The 5702-nt window shown below is 36.0% G+C and overlaps 1 long non-coding RNA gene across 1 annotated transcript; it reads left to right on the forward strand.

Annotated features, from left to right (window-relative positions):
- Window positions 1–1435: 1435 nt before the first annotated feature.
- Window positions 1436–4254, forward strand: LOC122145459. Its single transcript, XR_006160341.1, has 3 exons — window positions 1436–1602; window positions 3809–4003; window positions 4112–4254. It is a non-coding gene; the product is annotated as an uncharacterized LOC122145459 (long non-coding RNA).
- The last annotated feature ends 1448 nt before the right edge of the window (window positions 4255–5702 follow it).

The following is a 5702-nucleotide window of genomic DNA, read 5'->3' on the forward strand; positions in this document are numbered from 1 at the left end:
TTGTAAACATTGCAACGTCTCCGGGTGGGCGGGGCTTAGCTGGAGGCAAGAAGAGGCGCGGACGCAATGGTGACAAGCGTAAACTAGCACGTTTTAGGAGGGATTTATTAAACATGGATGCAGAAGAAGGTTCGGAACTGTCCGAATATGTACAGTCACTGACTCTGCGGACCGTGACAAAAAAAAAATAATAATAAAAAAAGTGGGAGTTAGCATACATTTATTAATTAATTCAGTTGATCACTCAGTTCACTGACCAAACTGGTTATCTGACCAAAATATAATGACGAGTGGATAACATTACAGTAGCCTAATTTATTTATTTATTTATTTTTAAGCTAAGCCTGGTGTAGTTCTTGTATCTTGTTCTCATTGGAAACATTTTAACCAGGTTTTGGATATTTCCTAGACAACATATGAATTACTTTCGGGTGGTTTTGGGGAATTTTGTCAAGGCTTATTGTCTAATGTAACCTATCGCTGGGCTAACTATAATTAGCAATGTGGATTAATTTAAGAGACCATTCAAAGGATGGCACACACATCTATCGCTGTATGTTTGTTTAACATTTAAGCTAGCTAGTGCACTGAAGGTTGGCGACTTTTCACCTATAAAACATAAAGTTGCTGATTTGTACTAGATAAAACCAACACACTAGTACATATGCATAGATTATTTTACCTGATATGAAGTGTGCACTGCAAACACGAGCATTATTTATGATCGTCTCTGTCTAGTCTGTACGCCGTATTGCATTCAACCACAATTGTCTTCTTAATTTCTGTGAAGGAATGTTGGCCGGGATCCGGTGAAACTTTAGTTTTGAACCAAAAGTGCTGTTCCTTCTATTCTGGCAGCCAAAAACACAACAAGACGACATTTTAAAGTCAAAACCTCAAACTTTTAGCGCGCCTGCTATGAGTTCTTCCTTATGTTTTGCCTCCAGCTAGAGCGGTGACGTCACAGTGACGTAGGCGATTAAGGGGTCTATAGTCCCATTGGGGACGTTGTAGCGACGTGGTCAGCTGATCTCCAGATAACTTTTCATATTATTGCACTACATTTATTATTATTATTATTAAAATACCATTTGAACAGCCTATTATTTGGGAAATATACTAAAAATTCATCAAGCATGTTAAAAGATGGCATGAATTATTATTTATATTTATATATTATATATATATATATATATATAAAGAAATAATAATTCATGCCATCTTTTAACATGCTTGATGAATTTTCACCATTTGCTAAGTAAATTGTTTATTTGTTTTGTTTACTGATGGCAAATATTATATATACTGTATATATATATATATATATATATATATATATATATATATATATATATATATATATATATATATATATATATATATATATATTTGCCATCAGTAAACAAAACAAATAAACAATTCACTTAGCAAATGGTGATAATGTTTGTTAATGAAAGAGATTTATTGAAAGAGAGTACGGGACAAATTAATATTTAAACCTTAAACTAGCAGCGCGCGTCACTTTCTGAGTTAAGTGCGCGACGTGCGCGTGCCCGTCATATTGTAACGGTCAACTTCCAGCGGACGGACACGGAGGAAAAGGTAAGCGCTATAAATCTACTTTTATTCATAGATTTTAACTGATATAAACTTGGATGTCATGAAAGAGGAGTAGTGTTTTGTATTTTGTAGGTTTTCTAATTCAATTTAATAAATAAATGCTCTGTTTGGTTAATTAGCTCAAAAGCAGTCTCAGAGGTGGTCTAAGGTAAGTTAACGTTAACTGTTAAAATCTAATATAACCTTACCTGGTTTAAATGATTTGAAATTTAACACGATAAACTATACAGTATTCACTTTCTAATTCTTTACATTTTAACCGTAGTAACATTAATTAGTTTGTTTGAATGTCTGCTGCTCGCTCTTGATGATGCTCATGCTAGCCATGTTGTGAACTTTTAAATTTGCTGTATAAATGTATAAATTTGTATAAATTTTGTATAAATTGTATAAATTTTAACTTTAATTAGACCGAGGCTGCAGAAATCATGTTCAGTGTACAGTTGTGGCCAAAAGTTTTGAGAATTACATAAATATTAGTTTTCAAAAAGTTTGCTGCTAAACTGCTTTTAGATCTTTGTTTCAGTTGTTTCTGTGATGTACTAAAATATAACTACAAGCACTTTGTACGTTTCAAAGGCTTTTATCGACAATTACATGACATTTATGCAAAGAGTCAGTATTTGCAGTGTTGGCCCTTCTTTTTCAGGACCTCTGCAATTCAACTGGGCATGCTCTCAATCAACTTCTGGGCCAAATCCTGACTGATAGCAACCCATTCTTTCATAATAACTTCTTGGAGTTTTGTCAGAATTAGTGGGTTTTTGTTTGTCCACCCACCTCTTGAGGATTGACCACAAGTTCTCAATGGGATTAAGATCTGGGGAGTTTCCAGGCCATGGACCCCAAAATTTCAACATTCTGGTCCCCGAGCCACTTAGTTATCACTTTTGCCTTATAGCACGGTGCTCCATCGTGCTGGAAAGTGCATTGTTCTTCACCAAACTGTTGTTGGATTGTTGGAAGAAGTTGCTGTTGGAGGGTGTTTTGGTACCATTCTTTATTCATGGCTGTGTTTTTGGGCAGAATTGTGAGTGAGCCCACTCCCTTGGATGAGAACCAACCCCACACATGAATGGTGCCAGGATGCTTTACTGTTGGCATGACACAGGACTGATGGTAGCGCTCACCTTTTCTTCTCCGGACAAGCCTTTTTCCAGATGCCCCAAACAATCGGAAAGGGGCTTCATCGGAGAATATGACTTTGCCCCAGTCCTCAGCAGTCCATTCACTATACTTTCTGCAGAAGATCAATCTGTCTCTGATGTTTTTTTTGGAGAGAAGTGGCTTCTTTGCCGACCTTCTTGACACCAGGCCATCTTCCAAAAGTCTTCACCTCACTGTGCGTGCAGATGCGCTCACACCTGCCTGCTGCCATTCCTGAGCAAGCTCTGCACTGGTGGCACTCCGATCCCGCAGCTGAATCCTCTTTAGGAGACGATCCTGGCGCTTGCTGGACTTTCTTGGACGCCCTGAAGCCTTCTTTACAAGAATTGAACCTCTTGCCTTGAAGTTCTTGATGAACCTATAAATTGTTGATTTAGGTGCAATCTTAGTAGCCACAATATCCTTGCCTGTGAAGCCATTTTTATGCAATGCAATGATGGCTGCACGCGTTTCTTTGCAGGTCAACATGGTTAACAATGGAAGAACAATGATTTCAAGCATCACCCTCCTTTTAACATGTCAAGTCTGCCATTCTAACCCAATCAGCCTGACATAATGATCTCCAGCCTTGTGCTCGTCAACATTCTCACCTGAGTTAACAAGATGATTACTGAAATGATCTCAGCAGGTCCTTTAATGACAGCAATGAAATGCAGTGGAAAGTTTTTTTTTGGGGATTAAGTTAATTTTCATGGCAAAGAAGGACTATGCAATTCATCTGATCACTCTTCATAACATTCTGGAGTATATGCAAATTGCTATTATAAAAACTTAAGCAGCAACTTTTCCAATTTCCAATATTTATGTAATTCTCAAAACTTTTGGCCACGACTGTATGTGGGATTAATGATTTCCCCTTTTCTCCCTCAAGTGGTAGGCCTGTAAATTCTGTCATCTGCTCATTATTGGTGTTAATGGTGTTTTTTACATGCATGCTTTTTAATGCTAGTTTAATTCCCAAATAGATCTGATACTTTAGTTTCAACAAATCTTTAATAAACAAATGGTTAACTTTTTTTAGGTCCTGACTGCCACCAGTTGAGTCAATGATTCAGTGAGTTGCTTATAAGAAAAGATATTAATCTGTTACCACCTAGTAGTTTAACTTTATTATTTATTGCTGTAAAATTAACACATATTTATCATCAAGTGGAGAGACAGTCTGGGCAGCAGCAACAAGACAACTATTACAAGTAGAGATGGGTTTTAAGAACTGGTACTAATTTGGTTCCTGACATGTTCAGTACTGAAAAGAATGATATAAGCTACAGGATCATTAGTGCTGCTATCAGTATTCTTGTAATGTTGATTCATTACCCTTTAGACACAACCACATATCATCCAAATCATCTCCAAGTGGATGGCAGCAAGGATCCAGGATCAAGAGATGATTCATCATGAAGACTGTTCCATAGGAAGCAGTGAATCCTGGGTGAACAACTAAACCTGGTTGTTTCAGCATCACTCAGGCAAGACTAAATACATTTAAATTGATTTCAGTTTGTTATACAGATGGTAGACAACCAAAATGGGTACTACCACCGCGCGTACCACCGCCGCAGGGCCGCGGCGTTAACTGCAAGTCAGCTGCGTGTTAAATTCATTCGCGAAACTACCGCCAGGTGGCGCAAAGGGACGGATTGCGAACTGAATGTAATTGTAAAATGAGATAAAAGGAGGAGGTAAAACAACAATAACATTATGATATAACATTGTACCATCTTTAAAACCATTAAAAAATTTACAGTGAGTTAATTTCAAAATGTAGGATAGTCTTAGGCTACAGTTTACTCATCAAAAATTAAAAGAAAGACCTTTACACAAAGGATCTTATGCTTGCTATTGTTATTTAACAGTCATTAAATATAAGGCCTATATATACGGATAAAAAGCTAAATGTTTTCATTTCGGTTCATTCTTGGTTTAAAAAAAAATCCTTCAGGTTCCATTTGCAGATCGAAATGAGAACGGTCCAGCATTTAGCAATAATGATTATTAATTCTGTTATTATTCGTGATTTTTCAAACTGCTGACACTTTGCATTTTTGAATTATGCCTTTACTGTGTGACCAAAAATTTTGTATTTTCTGTTTCAGCTGTTTGATCGTGCTGGTGCCTCACTCACATTCATTGGAAACAGTAGTCGTTCACCGTGCCATCCGGCGCGAGCAGCGGTCCACTTAGGCATATTTTTGTTAATTATGATTTTTTTTTTTTTTTTTTTTCCGTCGATACTGTAAAACACGCGTGAACTACAAAGCCTATTTTTCCTAATGAATAATAGTTAAGCTTGAAATAGGCAACATCACGAATATGGAAACGTTTGGATTTCTCCCGAATGAGAGCCCAACCTTACCTTATGGTTCGCTTTATATTATTATTCATTTATTTTTTTGTTTGTGTTTATAGTTAAGCCTATATTATTATATACTGCAATTTTTATTTATCCATTAGAATTATATATTTGTAATTATCGTTCTGTTCTGATAAATTTGTTAAATTTAAAGGATTTGTTGTAAAGTGAAGAGAACTAAAAATATCCTGTTGGCACATTATAACATTATTAGGCCAGCCGTTATTATTTCTGAATGTAATAAAATGCAACTTATACATGACTTATATATATTTTTTTTCCTCTCACAAACTTAATTTATTTTTTAGCCTGTTTTAAAAAATAAAAAAATAATTAAATAAATAAAATAAAATAACATGCAGCAAACGAAAATAGGCGATTAATCGGTTAAAATTTGTTACTGTGGGGTAATTATAATTATTATATACTTAGGAACAGAGTCTGGGCCTAATCTAGGCTATCCAGGGTTTTTTATTTTTTTTTTATTTTCATTGCATCTGAAAATGACTTTGTGCAGCACATTCATTTCGCACGCTCAACCTGCCTCGCGCGTTGCTCAGCT

This window comes from Cyprinus carpio, chromosome A7, assembly GCF_018340385.1.
Source record: "Cyprinus carpio isolate SPL01 chromosome A7, ASM1834038v1, whole genome shotgun sequence".
Lineage (NCBI taxonomy): Eukaryota > Metazoa > Chordata > Actinopteri > Cypriniformes > Cyprinidae > Cyprinus > Cyprinus carpio.